This window comes from Panthera pardus, unplaced genomic scaffold, assembly GCF_024362965.1.
Source record: "Panthera pardus isolate Hobbes unplaced genomic scaffold, ASM2436296v1 HiC_scaffold_24, whole genome shotgun sequence".
In the NCBI taxonomy this organism is placed as follows: Eukaryota; Metazoa; Chordata; class Mammalia; order Carnivora; family Felidae; genus Panthera; species Panthera pardus.
Window position 1 is genome coordinate 94,976,784 of NW_026526810.1, and position 16,875 is coordinate 94,993,658.

The 16,875-nt window shown below is 39.9% G+C and overlaps 1 pseudogene; it reads right to left on the reverse strand.

Annotated features, from left to right (window-relative positions):
• Window positions 1–2,367: 2,367 nt before the first annotated feature.
• On the reverse strand, window positions 2,368–2,893 carry LOC128772792 (ferritin light chain-like; annotated as a pseudogene).
• Window positions 2,894–16,875: the final 13,982 nt, after the last annotated feature.

Consider the following 16,875-nt stretch of genomic DNA (forward strand, 5'->3'; position numbering starts at 1 on the left):
GGTCGTGATCCCAGGGTTGTGGGATCGAGCCCCATATCGGGCTGCTTACTGTGTGTGGAGGCTGCTTAAGATCTTCTCTCTCTCTCTCTTTCTCTCTCTCTCCCTCCTTCTCACCCTTTCCCCACTTGTCTTCTCTCTCTCAAATAAAGTAAAATAAAAAAGATCCTATATGCTGTTTTAGTGAAGAGCCAGAATGAGTGCCATCTTTAACAATTAGCTTTCTTGGCCAGTCTACCTAGCTCTCAGAGAAATTCTTTCTGGAACCACACTGGTGTTTGACCTTGTTTGACTTGGATACGAGATCAGATGTTTTAAGTGGCATTTTTTCATACATTCTGGAGAAATGCATACAATGAAAAATGCTTTTTTTTTTTTTTGTGCTAAATCAAATAAATAACGTACCCAACAGGTACCCTTACCAATTTAACACAGAAATGTTAATCCAATGACTCAACTTCTTGAATTTATTGTGAGAAAATAATCATATAAAGAAGTTCAACACTGCATTGCTTGGAATAGTAAAAATAAGATACAATTTAGATGTTTACCAGTAGGGAATCAGTTATATAAAACAAAGTGTATATATACTATTTAATAATTAAAAACATTGATGCACATCTATATTTATTAACAAGAAAAGATGCCCACAGCATTTATTGCAAGAAAATAGCAGGTTATAAAACCATACTCATATCTGCGTGTATTCACATGCCAGTGGTAGTTTTGGAGTGAATGCCAGTTACCAATTTATTGCTTTTCAACCTCAAATTCAAACTTTATTCCCCATTCTGCAAAAATGGAGATGGGTCCTTATATATTTTCCCTTTGCCAGTTGACACACGTTAAATTTGACCAGTACAGGGAGCTTTCATAGTAGACACAAGATATTTTCCCTCCTTGTTCCAGAAACTTTCCCCAACAGACCTACCCTACTCTTCCAGTGGTTTTGCAACAGAATGGTTCTGGTAAGACACCTCCCATTAGTAGTTCTTCCTAGCACCCTAGGGAGCAGATTTTGAGCAAGTTTGGACCACACAGTAGCACAGTGAATTCCCTGCCAACCCATGGCCACACCCTCTCTGACAGATCTTCTCAGCTCTTGGTGGGGAGGGTCCTTGGGCCTTCTTAGACCTAGGGGTTGTGGCTGCCCCTCATATCTGTACCACTTATATTCTTTACAGCTCTCTTCATTTCTTACCAGATGACTCCTTGTTACTCCAGTCTTCTGCCATAGTTAATAATTCTTTATATTAAACTTGCCTTGCTCAAAACAAAACAAAACAAAAACAAAAAACAAATCCTAGATAAAATTACCTATAACCCTATTCTCCCTCTGATAACTACCATTTACATATTGATGTATACACTCTAAACCTCTTTTCTTCTATGAATGTGTGTGCATGTATTGTGTATGCATATATAGAAGAACACATACCTGTGTCCATATATAATTTTTAAAACAAAAGGTACAGCACATTGTATGGGTTATTTTGTGAGCTCTGGATCAATATTTACAATGGTTCCATAGCACTTCATTTGGTATACATACCTTAAATTGTTCAACTTTCCCCCTAGTCTTCTGGGACATTTAGGCTCCTTTCAATCTTACGTTATTGTGAACAGTGCTGCAATGAACATCTTTATGCCAGATTATCTCATTTATTCCACTAGATCCACTTTCTACTCTTCCCCATCTGCTCTCCTTTAGGGAGAACATTCACTGGTTCCTTTGCCCTCTGGCTTCCAGTCAGGTTCAGCCAACACAGAGTTCTTTCAAGAGACTGGAGAAAAGGCCAAGAGTGAGATCAGGGTATTAGTCCCTGGCTCCTTCCTTGTGAGGTCTCCTAGAGCTGGCTGTGCTCCTCAGCTGAAGGAGACATTCTCAAGGTGGCCAATTCTCTCTTCCCAGTTCTCAGAACCAGTCCTTCCCTTGTCCTTTTCCTCTGGGCCTAGGGACAGTGACAGTTCTGCCCCTCCACAAGCCCTGGGTACTTGCACCATCCCCTGTGTTTTCCTACAGCTCCTCCATTTCTTTGTAAATCAATCCCACTTGAATTATCCTAGTTTGAGTGTGCCAGTTGTTCTCTTACACAATCTTTAAACCTATGTCTTTTTGTATGTCTTTAATTATATTCTTCAAGTAAATTCCTACATGGAGAATTTGCTGGGACATTGCATATACCTGTTTTTGTTGTGTGTGTGTGTGTCTGCAAAAACTTTATTGTTTCCATTTGGTCCACAGCTTGGGAAGAGCTCCAGGGTGGTTAAAAATCTGCCTAGTGGCTGCAGGGAGAGGCTCTGGCACAAGCCCTGGCACCTGGGGGATGCCTGAGGGGCCTCTCAAAGGCTGCTGGTCTTCGGAGGCTCCTAGTTGTGCTTGAAGGTGAGCCTTCGGAAGAGATCTTCATCCAGCCCAGCCTAGAGGCAGTCAGCCTGTGGAGGTGAATCAGGTGGTCCCCATCTTCTTGATGTGCTTCACCTTCTCATCTAGGAAGTGGTTTTTCAGGAAGTCACAAAGATGGGGGTCTGCGTGGGCAGAATCCAAGATATGCAGATCCAAAAGGACCTAGTTCAGGTTCTTCTCCAGAACCAGGGCAGCTTCCATGCCATCCAGGGTTTTACCCTACTCATCTTTGGACAGTTTCTGTACCTTCTGGAAGAGAGGACATGGTTGCCATGCTGGTTTGGCATCTTCAAGAGAAGTTCAGTGTCCTCAACCCTTCTCAGCCAACCCGAGGACAAAGGGGCCCACGCCCTCCAGAGCCACATCACGGTGCTCAAAAAAGAAGCCCAGAGAGAGGTAGGTGTAGGAGGTATTCAGATGCATGTTGACCAGGCAGCTGACAGTGGCCTCCACCTGGATGGAATAATTCTGATGAATCTGGGAGTTCATGGTTGATCTGTAATAAAGAGCTAAGCTCAAAATAGGATGTTGGCTGGTTCTGGAGGTAGAGGGTGGCTAAGAAGATGACTCTGATAAGGTTCTGACTGGAAAAAAAGGTTGGTTGGTGGTCGGGGGCTGGTAGAAGAGGCATCCCTGGGTTTGTTCCATCCAAACACCGTTGAAGCAAGAGACAGATCAGCAGGACCACTGGGCATACTGCCTGAGTAAACCTATTTTTAAGATGTGTGGAACATGTTTTGGAGTTCATTTTAAGTGGAATGTTAATACTCTTGGTGATGTAGAGAGTCACCCTCTAAAAAATATGTAATCTAAACTCTGGATCCAACCAGATAAGAATATACGTAAAGAATTAATAAGGATAAATAACATTGGCAAGGAATATAGCCCATCATTTACCCTGGTCCCTGAGAAGTTCTAGAGACCCCAAATCTTAGTAAACCCATTTTGTGAAGGAGCATTACTAGGATCCAGCTAGAAGGTGAACTAAAGTAAGATAATCCAATCAGTTGATGTTGGTTTATTAAATAGAATAAATAAGCCTTCCACATGTTGTTATCTGGGCTTCTGAGATCTCATTCATCAAATTTCTAACACAGCCCAGATTTGTATTCATGTTTCAATTTGAGGCCCAATTCTCATGATGATGATTTCTTATACCTGAGCTTTTCCAAGGTAAACAATTTAAAACAGGTGTGGCAGATATGACTGTTTTACAAACTCAGGAAGCACAAGAAATATTGCACCTTCTACAGGATGAACCATATGAAACTGATGTGTTTTAGGTTAAAAATTATCAAATATCAGCAATTTCATATGTTTTACCCTAATACTTTTCTCTAAATCAATTTAATTCTATTTTGCACCTTCAGCTTGCCATATTGGCTAAAAAGATAACCTTAGCAGTTTGCAGGGTTCCTTTATCCTCCCTCTTTATCTGCTCCTGTCCTCTCTCCAACCTCCTCTCCTGCTTGAGAATATTTCAGAGTTTCTGGGTGAATGCAGAAGTGGGGAGAGGGGAAGAGTATCTGTTCGAGTAGATGCCCTTCTCTGTGTGCCTAGGCTATTCTTGGAGCATGGGAATCAAAAGAAGCTACCTAGGGATTTGTCTTCCTAGGCACGCTGGTCAGCAGTTTCTTCTCTGAGGTCTTATTGTTTCCATAGTTGCACAGCTGTGAGTACAAAGGGGTTTCTAGACGACCATGCCAAGGCTTGCCACAAAGGAAATGGATCACTGTCCACAGTACCTAGAACATCATAGGTACTCAGTACATATTGATTGAAGGAATAAATAAATGATCTGAAGTTGTCAATGTAAGCATACTAAGCAGAGTGAGCAGAAAAATAGCAATAACAAACACACAAGACTCTTACAGTGATAGGCATTGTTCTAACTGCTTTATATAATTAACTTATTCAGTTCTTGCAATGACCCTAAGAATTAGGTAACAGCAGAACTAAAGGATCTTCTCAAGCTTGTGGCAGCCCAAGCATGGAATCAAGGATGCTTTTCTAACTTTGTAGACAAGGAGATAGGTCTTCAGTGTGCTGGGTATTTCATTTAGCTTCAACAGAGATTTTTGCCAGTGACATTTATCTATGATAGTTAAGATCACTAACAAATCCCAGGCAACATTCTGGCTTGCAGCAGCCCACTGGCATCCCCGTCTGGCACACTTTGCAGGACTGGTCATGTGAGAGAGATAGCTAACAGCGACAATTGCTAGGTGATGAATGGCTAGAAGTAGGGCAGCTCAAAGCATGACAGGGACAAGGAATGCAATCAGGAAATGCTGACCTGGAACTTGGAGTGGGTTAAGTTGAGCTGTGATGGACGGAAGGCAGCAGCTGCACGTACAGCATGTTGGCACACACAAGTCTGAGAAGCACTGCTTAATTTGAATTGAAACGGCGGCTTGAGAGGCAAGCAATGACTAGAGCCACAAACCAAAATACAAACCTTTCACTAATCTTTCCAACCATACCCACACTCTTGGGTAGTATTGTTGTTTAGCATCATTCTTCAATCTGATAAAGATAAACAAACAGATAAACAAACAAAAAAACCAAAAACATGATACAAGGCTATGGGCCCCGGGGCCATGCATTATGAGACTTCTGAAGGGGAAACAGGCAGAAGAGGCTCTGAACTGAGATCTGATGGGCACATTGGAGCTGATCTCCAAACAAAGGTTTCTGTTTAATTTTAGGAATGGCAGTTCTAGAATGCTCTGATGTGCTTGTGTGCACAAGAGAAAAATATGGTTGGTTCCCTTTTTTTCACATCTCAAAGTCAAGGACTTCCTCTATTATTTTTTCCCTTCCCCACTGTGGTCATACTTCTTGTATCTTAGCCCAGGTCAGAGATCTGGGGCCACTGGGTGCCAGGAGACTCCACCCAGTAGCAACAGGACCCTGACCAGTCAGTGTTATGTTGGGTCCATGTTGTGTGGGCTCCACGTTGTTCTGGATGCACTTGCACCACTTACAAGAAGATACTTCATGTGTCCGTGACTATTGAGGCCTTGAATGAGACTTAAAATGGATGTTTAAAAATTAACTCTCTTTTAGGTACCTTGGTGGCTCAATTGGTTAAGTGTTTGACTCTTGATCTTGGCTCAGGTCATGATCTCAATGGTTTGTGAGATTGAGCCCTGGGTTGGGCTCTGCACTGACAGTGTGGAGCCTGGTTGGGATTCTCTTTCTTCCTCTTTCTCTGCTCCTCCCCTGCTCATGTACTCTCTCTCTCAAAAAATGAAACAAAACAAAAACGTAAAAAAAAAAAAATTAACCCGCTTTTAGACACATGATTTGCAAATATTTCCTCCTATTCTGTAGGTTGTCTCTTCAGTCTGTTGATTGCTTCCTTTGCTGTACAGAAACTTTTCAGTTTGATGTAGTCTGACTTATTTACTTCTGCTTTTGTTGCCTGTGTTTTTGGTATGATACCAAGAAATCATTACCAAGACCAATGTCAAGGAGCTTTTCCTCTATACTTTTTTGGAGAAGTTTTACAGTTTTAGGTCTTAAATTTAAGTCTTTAACCCATTTTGAGTTGAACTTTGTGTATGCTGTAAGGTAGGGGTCCAATTTCATTTCATTTTTTTTTTTTTTTTGCATGTGGATATCCAATTTTCCTAACACTATTTATTGAAGAGATTGTCTTTTCTCTATTGTGTATTCTTTGCACTCTTGTCAAAAATCAATTGACTATAAATGTGTGGGTTTGTCTCTGTGTGGGAATGTCTCTATTCCATTCCATTGGTCTATCTATCTGTCTATACCAATACTATATTGCTTTATTACTGTAGCTTTCTAATATATTTTGAAATCAGAAAGTGTTAGTATCTTCATCTTTGTTCTTCTTTATCAAGATTGCTTTAGCTATTTTGGGTCTTTTGTGGTTCCCTATGAATTTTAGGATTGTTTTCTGTATTTCAGTAAAAAATATCATTGAAATTTTGATGGGGATAGCATTGACTCTGTACATCTCTTTGGGTAGTACAAACATTTTTAAAATATGAAGGCTTCTGACCATACAACTCAACAGCAGAAAAAAACCCACAAATAATCTAATTTGAAAATGCACAGTGGTGCCTGGGTGGCTCAGTGGTTAAGCATCTGACTTCGGCTCAGGTCATGATCTCACAGTTTGTGGGTTCGAGCCTCGCGTCGGGCTCTGTACTGACAGCTCAGAGCCTGGAGCCTGCTTCAGATTCTGTGACTCCCTGTCTCTCTGCCCCTCTCCCTCTCACAATCTGTCTCTTTCTCTCTTAAAAATAAATAAACATTAAAAAAAATGCACAAAGGACTTAGACATTTCTCCAAAGAAGATATACAAATGGCCAACAGGTATATGAAAAGATGCTTTGGGTGCCTGGGTGACTCAGTTGGTAGAGCATTTGACTCTTGACCTCAGGGTCGTGAGTTCAAGCCCCATGTTGTGAGTAGAACTTACTTAAAAGAAGTATGCTTAACATTGTTAGTTATTAGTAAAATGCAAATCAAAACTACAAGGAGATACCACTTCACACCCAGTAGAATAGCTATAATAAAATAGTATGTCTGCCTTTTTTTTTTAGAGTTGTAGGAGTTCTTTACCTATCCCAGATACAAGTACTTTGTTGGATATGTGTACTGCAAATTTTTTCCCAGCTCTACCCTGCATTTCACTCTTACTAAAATAAGTTCTTAATTTTAATTAAGCATACTTTTTGTTCTTTTGTTTTATGCTTACGCTTTTTTCTACATCAAGATTATGAAGATATTCTCCTATGTTTTCTTCTAAAAGCATTATTTTACTTTTCATAGTTAAGGCTACAATCTATTTCAAATTAATTTTTGTGTGTCTAATGTGAAACAGGCATCATGTTTTCCTTGTCCAATTGATCCACTACTGTTTACTGAAAGGACAGAATGCATAAAACTTAAACTATGGATATTATGTGAGGGATGGAAGGCAGTGGTATTCCAACATGAGAGATTGGAAGGCAGTGCCACAAAGAACAATACATGTAGCAGGAGGGAGTAAATAGGTCTGTTTGAGGTGGATATCTAACTTTAACATCCATAGTATTACCTATTAAAAATATTGATTCCTGGGTATGCCCCGACTCCTGCCCCTCTCCCCATTCAGATCAGGAGGTCTGATGTAGATCACAAGTAATTTGTGAACTGCATTCTGAGAAATGCTGGTAAAGATATGCAGGGTGCTGTATGTCTCTTTTCCAGATCATGCTGATATAATTACTTTATAAACTTTGTGGACTCGTGTCAATTTATAATACATTCCATTATACAGAAGTCAGACTCACAAATCTCTCTTTTTTTTTTTTAACATTTATTCATTTTTGAGAGACAGAGAGAGACAGGGAATGAGTGGGGAAGGGGCAGAGAGAGGGAGACACAGAATCTGAAACAGGCTCCAGGCTCTGAGCTGTCAGCACAGAGCCCACCTGATGCGGGGCTCGAACTCACGAACTGCAAGATCATGACCTGAGCTGAAGTCAGATGCTCAGCCGACTGAGCCACCCAGGCGCCCCCACAAATCTCTTTAAGATAAGCTTTCATCTACATTGGACTCCCTGTAAACCTGCCGTGAGACAATGGCCTTAGATTCTTAGAAGCCCCGTTGTCGAAACAGAGAAAGTCTGCAGAATACACTCTAAAATCCTTAGAAGTCCTTCTGTCTGTCTGCAAGGATCTATGAGGCACCACCTTAAAGTTCCCTGACTTTTAAAGGATCTTATAGCTCTAATCTAGATTTGGTTTCTGCTTTGGAGCCCTTTGAGAATTGTTTGCCGCTTACAGTACAATCCCACAACTTGATGAGACAAGATTAACTACAGGATTTATGAGAAGAAACCAGAAAAAAAGTTGGGAGATCATTCAAATCTGATGCTGTTGTTTAATGCATCAGCTGTTGATTTAAACTCTTCTTAATAAAAACATTTTTTTTCTTTCAGAGATATCTGTTATTTCTCTTTCCCCAATATTAAATAACTTCTGACAAAAGTATTTATAGAACTTCTTCGTGGGGTATTAATGCTTGGATTGGGGCTTTTTGCTCATCTTGACATTGCATCCTCTACTGTCAGGCTAGGAGCTGAAAGGAGTTTAGTAATGTTGACCCCCTACTCTTGTAATCTTGGTTTCTTTTCAATCTCCTGGACCAGTGGGAGTTCATATATCCCATAATAGTCCCAATGCACTCAACAGGAGGAAATAAAGTCATAAAAGAATGAATTTCAAAGTCAAAGGAGGAAAAAAATGGTTTAAAAAATCTTTCTTTGTCTTTTAGCTGACAATAGAAATCTTTTTCTCCTGGCAATTTCCCAGCAGGTGGACGCTGATAAGCCCTGGCATGAGTTTTGAAGCATGGTAAATATTTCTTGGTTGGTGTGTAAATTCACAGTCATTGTTTCTGCAAATTCTGCTCTTCCTTATTGTTGTCATCGGAAAGTTAGAACTGATTCATAAGAACATAATACAAAACTAACAATCTACCCTGTTATTTGGTTGAGAGTGGCACCAAGGGAGATTTTGTGGGAAGGTATTGTTTTACCTTAGTTGTTGCTGACCTGAAATGAAATAAATCTTAATCTTGAGTTCTTCTCTGTGATTGGTGCCATAAACCATGTCCATCTGCAAACTGATCTTTTGACAATCACTGATGTCATTACCCAGACACAATAGAAAATGATACTGATGTTCAATATTTACAAGACCAGGGTCCCTCATCAACAAGCCCTCATTGAGTAGTGATTTTTGATGAGATGCTAACAAACACTGAGCTTTTTCTCGTTTTTGAAAGTGAGGGCTCACAATCATTATACAGGCAAAAAATAAATTACTCAGTGGATTAAATGTACAAGTTGTAATTTTTTGTCAGTTAAGGAAATGAATGCTTAATGAGCATGACAAATCATAAACTGAAACAAAAATAAAGAAGTTTAAATAACAGGGCACTGTAAGTGAACATGAAATGTTGGGTTTGGATGAGATGATTTCTATGGTTTCTTTCATACCTTTTTTTAAAAAATATGTATTTATTTTTGTGAGAGAGAAAGGCAGAGACAGAATGTGAGGGGGAGGGGCAGAGAGAGAAGGAGACAGAATCTGAAGCAAGCTCCAGGCTCGGAGCTGTCAGCACAGAGCCTGATACGGGGCTTGAACTCATGAACCATGAGACCATGACCTGAACTAAAGTCTATGCTTTCCATAGCGCTGGAAAAATTAGATTAATGAGAATTCACAAAAAGGATAATGATCGAAGTATTACATCCATGCCCTAGAAAATATGGGAAAATATGAGTGAAGAGCAAACCTAAGCTGAAACGTGTGACTTCCAGGGCCTTCTCTTCAACTTGCCAAAGAAGCATCACTCTTTCCTCAAAGGCATGTAAGTCACTGAAGATAATTGTGAGAAGTGAGTGAAAGTAGGGACAAGCCAATGTAACAACAAACATTTCTCTCTGGGATACTCAATAAGTCTGGCTGTCATCAAGGATATATTTTGGGAGGGTAGTGATGGATTTAGCCTGATATAAACAAGATCCACTCTAAAGCAATTTTACTGAATGCCTTCAGTGTCTCAGGGAAGTTAGTTGGGTAACCAACTGCCCCAGTTTGCCTAAGACTGAGGGTTTTTCTGGGATGTGAGACTTTGAGTGATAAAATTGGGAAAACTTCAAGCTAATTTGTAAAAGTTGGCCACTGTAGTTATGAGAGAACTAAGCTGAGGCCAGATCCCCTGGGTGCAGATCCATCACCCCGTCAGTAAAGTACATCCCACCTCTTATTCAGTAGCTTGTGAAAACACAAAATCGCCAGATGGAAGCCTCAACTTTAAGTTCAAACTGAACTATGTCCTATAACTTGGTAGAAGCCTTCCTCCTTTGCGAGTTAAGACCTCTAGACCTGAAGAGATCAGAAGCAAAACTTTGTTAAGTAAATGATTAGGAATAATAACAAGAAAGGCTACCCTCACTTCTTCCCCTTGGTTTCTACACCTATATACTCTGTGGGGTAAAGAAAGGAGCCATAAATATTGTAGTTGATTCAGAATATATATTGTATCTCTTAGAAGAAGGACCCTAATGTTGCAAGGCATTGTCTCTCATTTGTCACCAAAACAGGGTCTTTGATAGGCATTCCAATCATTCTATAATGTCAGCTTCTTCTGACAAATCCCTTGGGTCTTAGCCCATTGCCTCATTCTTTTTGCTGTGAAATGATTTCTTTTGTCAGAACAATGTTGTCTGGGATTCAGTGACAGTGAATAGGAATTCGGTAAGTACATAGATGGTGGTGATGGCAGAAGCATTACCTACAGGGAAGGCACATCCCTGTCTAGAATGAGTGTCTATTCCAGTGAGGACTAGTCACTGCTCCTTTGATGATGGAAGGTGTTCAATAGAATCACCTATTGGTGGCTGCTATTCTATCCATGGTATGGTGCTGTGTACCAGGGTTCAGTGTAGGTTTCTGCCAGTTGGTAGGCTGGGCACTTAGCAGTGGTAGTAGCTAGATTATTCTTGGTGAAAAGTCCACATGCTTGGACCCCTGCATAACCTCCATCCTTGCTTATCATGGCCATTTTATTCATGAGCTCATTTAAACAAATTTCAGGCTAGCTGAGGAAAGAGGTTGGTATACCCATAGTGGCTCATCTTGCTTGCCTGATTATAGAGGACTATAATCTTATGCCCTACATGAGCATTCACATGGAAAAGAAATATCCCTATATTCTATGTCTATTATTAAGTGGATATATCCACATGCCTCTTTCCTAAACCTCCTTGTTATCAGTTCTTCAGTCTTGTATCTTCTAGGTCACTAACCTCCAGCCCTTGAACCTGTGTAGCCCTAAATATGTAATCATCTCTCCTTCCAGGCAAAGTGCACACCAGATATGTGGCTTGACTTTCTGCCCACTGGGAAGATTTATCCTCCCTATCATCCTTCACAGCCACCCCTGAATGGGGTTATGATTCTGTAGCAGTTGACTTTCAGCTGGTGCCCACATATTGTGTGGCTGCATCTCTGAACAAGGCTCAATTTTTTGCTTCCTTGATCAAGCAGAATTTCGTATGAGACCATAGGTGTGAGTGAAGGAGAGATGGCACTAGAGGAGATAGCATATTTGTGTAACTCATTTGTGCTTTCAGTGTCTGCTCAAGCTAGGTCTTGTATAAACCATATCTTTTTGGTGATGAGCATCCTTTCCCACATCTAAATTTATGGGTTGACCTAAGAGTTATCCAATTCATAATGGGCAGCTCAGGTCATCTTGTCACTTGGTGTTTCATGGACGGGTACTTGAACTCAATTAGGGCACAGTGGCATTCAGTATATACCAAAACCTGGAAGTCTGCACTATGATTCTTCTATTGAGACTTGCCAGAGGCTATATGTAGTATTCTCGTCCTATACCAATACCTCCATCATTATTGGATCTGCTGGGACATAAGGCTCAATTGGTGATAGAGTACAAAAGTCCTGGACAGAGTTATTTTTTGTTCTGGGCCCCACTCAAAGTTAGGAATCTAAATTATTCACTAAATTAGTTAGAGTGACTGACCCAAATGTGGTGTTCTGGGCCACACTCAAAGTTAGGAATCTAAATTATTCACTAAATTAGTTAGAGTGACTGACACCAAATGTGGTGTATATTGCTTTCAGAGTCCAAAGATACCCACAATGGTTACTTTTAGGTGTCAACTTGATTAAGCCACAGTATTCAGATATTTGGTCAGACATTATTCTAGATTATTCTGTAAAGGAGTTTTTAGGTGGAATTAACATTTAAATCAGCAGATTTTGGGTAAAGTTGATTATCCTCCATAACGTGGGTGAGCCTACCTATTCAGTTGAAGGTCTGAATAGAGTAAGCCTGACCCTTCTGGAAGGAAAGGAATTCTGCCAGTACTCTGCCTTGGGACTTGAACTGAAACACTGACTCTTCTCTGAGTCTTCATCCTGCCTGCCCACCTATAAGATTTTGGACTTACCAGTTTCCACAATCACATGAGTTAAAGAATCACCCATTCTTTTTTTTTTTTTTAAGTTTATTTATTTATTTTGAGAGAGAGAGATCACAAGTGGGAAAGGGGAAGAGAGAGAGAGAGAGAGAGAGAGAGAGAGAGAGAGAGAGAGAGAAAGAAAGAAAGAAAGAAAGAAAGAAAGAAAGAAAGAAAGAAAGAAAGAAAGAAAAAGAAAGAAAGGAAGGAAGAAAGAATCCCAAGCAGGCTCTGAACCACCAGCATGGAGCCTGACACAGGGCTCAAACCCACGAGCCATGAGATCATGACCTGAGCTGAAGTCGGATGCTTAACCAACTGAGCCACCCAGGCACCCCATGAATCATCAATCCTTAAAATAAATCTCTCTCTCTCTCTCTAAATATATGTTACAACCTATTGGCTCTATTTCTCGAGAATGCTGACTGGTACAGATGCCTCTTACTTAGTGGTTGCAAAATACACCAACTTGGCCCTTGTTTGGGAATGCAGATTATAAGATGAAGGAGGAACTGCAAAGTGAGAAAATAAAGGGACAAGGCTGGAACCCCATGGGACAGCAACACAAAAGCAATAGAGAAGATAAACTCAAAAAGGGGCTGAGAACGCTCTGGAAAGCAGTGTGGAGGTTCCTCAGAAAATTAAAAATAGACCTACCCTATGACCCAGCAATAGCACTGCTAGGAATTTATCCAAGGGATACAGGAGTACTGATGCATAGGGGCACCTGTACCCCAATGTTTATAGCGGCACTCTCAACAATAGCCAAATTATGGAAAGAGCCTAAATGTCCATCAACTGATGAATGGATAAAGAAATTGTGGTTTATATACACAATGGAATACTACATGGCAATGAGAAAAAATGAAATATGGCCTTTTGTAGCAACATGGATGGAACTGGAGAGTGTGATGCTAAGTGAAATAAGCCATACAGAGAAAGACGGATACCATATGGTTTCACTCTTATGTGGATCCTGAGAAACATAACAGAAACCCATGGGGGAGGGGAAGGAAAAAAAAAAAAAAAAAAAAAGAGGTTAGAGTGGGAGAGAGCCAAAGCATAAGAGACTGTTAAAAACTGAGAACAAACTGAGGGTTGATGGGGGGTGGGAGGGAGGGCAGGGTGGGAGGGAGGGCAGGGTGGGTGATGGGTATTGAGGAGGGCACCTTTTGGGATGAGCACTGGGTGTTGTATGGAAACCAATTTGACAGTAAATTTCATATATTAAAAAAAAAAAAAAAACAACAAAAAGGGGCTGAGAAGGAGTTTGAGGCTATCGAGAAGGAAAAGAGGAGGAAGGAGAGGCATGTGGGTAAGGTCATTGAAGTCAAGAAAAGAGAAGCATTTCCAGAATTGATCAGTGAATTAACAGTGGAGAGTTCATTGGTGACTTTGATGAGAAATGTTTCAGAACCCAGTTTGTGGTTGCAGGAGCAGGTTACTGTAGTATGAGGAATAAGTGAAGGGGTAGTGAGAATACAGTCAATACAGTTAGGTTGCCTCTTAACTAACCAACCAACCAACCAACCAACCAACTAACCAACCAGAAACCTGGCTTTGTAAAGGATGGGGTAGATGGGGTGGTCTGGAGTCTGAACTCCCCTTCCTCCTCCATTTGAGTGGAGAAAGCCCTGAATGCATGAATGGCTGACAGAGAGGGAAAGGTTGAAGGTACAGACAGAAAGCATATTGCTGATTGAGTGAGGCCTCTGAGAAGGCTGGGAGGGCTGACATCTAGAGCTCTGTGTCATGAGAGTCGGCATCCAGAGGAATTATTCTACAGCCTTCACAGAATTATGATTTGTAATGGAGCTTGCAATCTGTTTACCTTGTCTCATAAATGTAAAATTTCCAAAACAATATTTGGAAGTACCAAAAGGTGGCTTTTAAGAATTGTTGACTCGGATAAAAGGACATTGGTAAATTGGAGACGTGGTCAGAAATAAATGGAACAAAGCTGGGGAAGGTTAATTATAGAGCTGTCATACCATGGGAGGAAAAATACCGGGTAAGGACTGGTTGGGATCTACGAGTTATTACGAGGAGCTGAATATGAGCCAGCAAAGAGAAGTGTGGTTTAAAAAGCATTCTGGAAGACAAAACTTAAAAAAAAAAGTTTGTTTCTTTATTTTGAGAGAGAGAGAGAGAGAGAGAGAGAAACAGAGAGTGCAAGCAGGGGAGGGGCAGAAAGAGAGGGAGAGAGAGAATCTCAAGCAGGCTCCATGTTCAGCATGGAACCTACTCAGGGCTCGATCTCATGACCTCAAGATCACCACCTGAGCTGATATCAAGAGTCTGACACTTAACCAACTGGGCCACCCAGGGGCCCCTGGAGAAAATCTTTTAAATGCACATTTTATATTTAAACATCTAATGTGAAGTTGTGCATGTTGTAAATATTGCTGATTTGGTTTAATTTGTTGCTTCTGGTCTGACCTCACTAGGTTATACTCTTAAGAATTATTTGGGTAAAAGTGGCGATGGTTTATGCTGAAATATCCAATATCTAATGTTCTCTTGCCTGACTCCTTAGCCCATGGTTCATCTATGCAACATGGCTGGTTAGGGTGAAGCTTGTAGGCAGTGGTGGTTAAATGGAGTTTTGTTTTTTCTTATGCGACACTAAGCAGGCTGCATGTGGCCCACATTTTTTATTTAGGTTTTACTGAATAGCTGATACTAATTAACAGATCTAAGCTATTCGGCAAATGACACCAGTCATGTGAAGACTAAAGAATAATGAATCCATCTTCTACCCTGAGCATTATTTAGGTCTCTTATTAGTAAAAGTGTAGCTTCCACTATTAAAGAGTGTCATGAAAATGTTAAGAGAGGACCCCAAAGATGAGGTGGGAACTGGAAAGTAAGACCAGATAATAACTATTTTAGAGAAAGGAGAAGAATGTGAGGGGGGATTTTTATAAACTCTTCAAGTACTTACAAAGAAACGTGACCATCACAGCAGATACAAGAAAAGGTTTAAAACCACACTGATTTTTGTCCTCACATTTTTGTTTTCTGAAAATTTTCTAGAAGAACCATATGTTTCTTTTGGATTTTTTTTCTTCAGCATTTTACCGGGGAAAAACTTCAAACACACAGAAAAGTTGGAAAACAGTGCAATATACACCTGCACGCCTACGTCTTAGACTCAACAGTTGTTGACATTTTTCCATATTTCCTTTATCCTTGTATAGTGTTGTGGAATCATTTGAAAATATGTGATAGACATTATGATTTTTACTCCTACATACTTCAACAGGTGTTTCTGAAAAAGAAACAGATTAGACAGAGTTGTGTATTGTAATTCCATATATTATTACACCCAAGAAAATTAACAGTGGTCCTCTAATATTATCCAATACTCAGTCCATTTTCAGATAGCCCCAATTTGTATCCCAAATATCTTTCATAACATTTTTTTTGATGATGGTCCAATCAAGTTTAAGTTATCACATTTCTTTGTTTGTCTCTTTAATATGTAGCAGTCTTGCCAGCTTCTTGAGTTAAGGTCAGAAAAAATAGTTGCTAAAAAACAGGATGTTTTATAAAAATTTTGCATATGTTACTTCATTTGGTATTTATAGTCATAATTATGATTAAAATGTGAACAGATTTTTAAAAATGGAAGAAAATTTAAAATGTTATCTCTGTATTTAAGTCTATTAGGTAATAATATTTTTTGCTTCCATTTATTTATTTATTTATTTATTTATTTATTTATTTATTTATATTTGCCAAGTGTGTTTTTAACAATGAATGTGCAATTAAAAATGTGTCCAATGGAACTAGAGTGTATTATGCTAAGAGAAATAAGTCAGTCAGATAAAGACAAATATCATGTGATCTCATTCCTTTGTGGAATTTAAGAAACAAAACAGATGAACATAGAGAAAGAGAAGGGAAAATAAGATAAAAACAGAGAGGTAGGCAAACCATAAGAAATTCTTAAATACAGAGAATAGACTGAGGGTTGCTAGATGGAGGAGGGAGGGAGATAGGCTAGATGGATGATGGGTATTAAGGGGGACACTTGTGATGAGCATTGGGTGTTTTTTTTAATTTTAATTTTTTTAATTTTAATTTTTGTTTATTTATTCATTTATTCATTCATTTTTAATATGAAATTTATTGTCAAATTTGTTTCCATACAACACCCACTGCTCATCCCAACAGGTGCCCTCCTCAACACCCCTCACCCACCCTCCCCTCCCTCCCACCCCCCATCAACCCTCAGTTTGTTCTCAGTTTTTAAGAGTCTCTTATGTTTTGGCTCGCTCCCTCTCTAACCTCTTTTTTTTTTCCTTCCCCTCCCCCATGGTCTTCTGTTAAGTTTCTCAGGATCCACATAGGAGTGAAAACATATGACATCTGTCTTTCTCTGTATGACTTATTTCACTTAGCATCACACTCTCCAGTTCCATCCACGTTGCTACAAAAGGCCATATT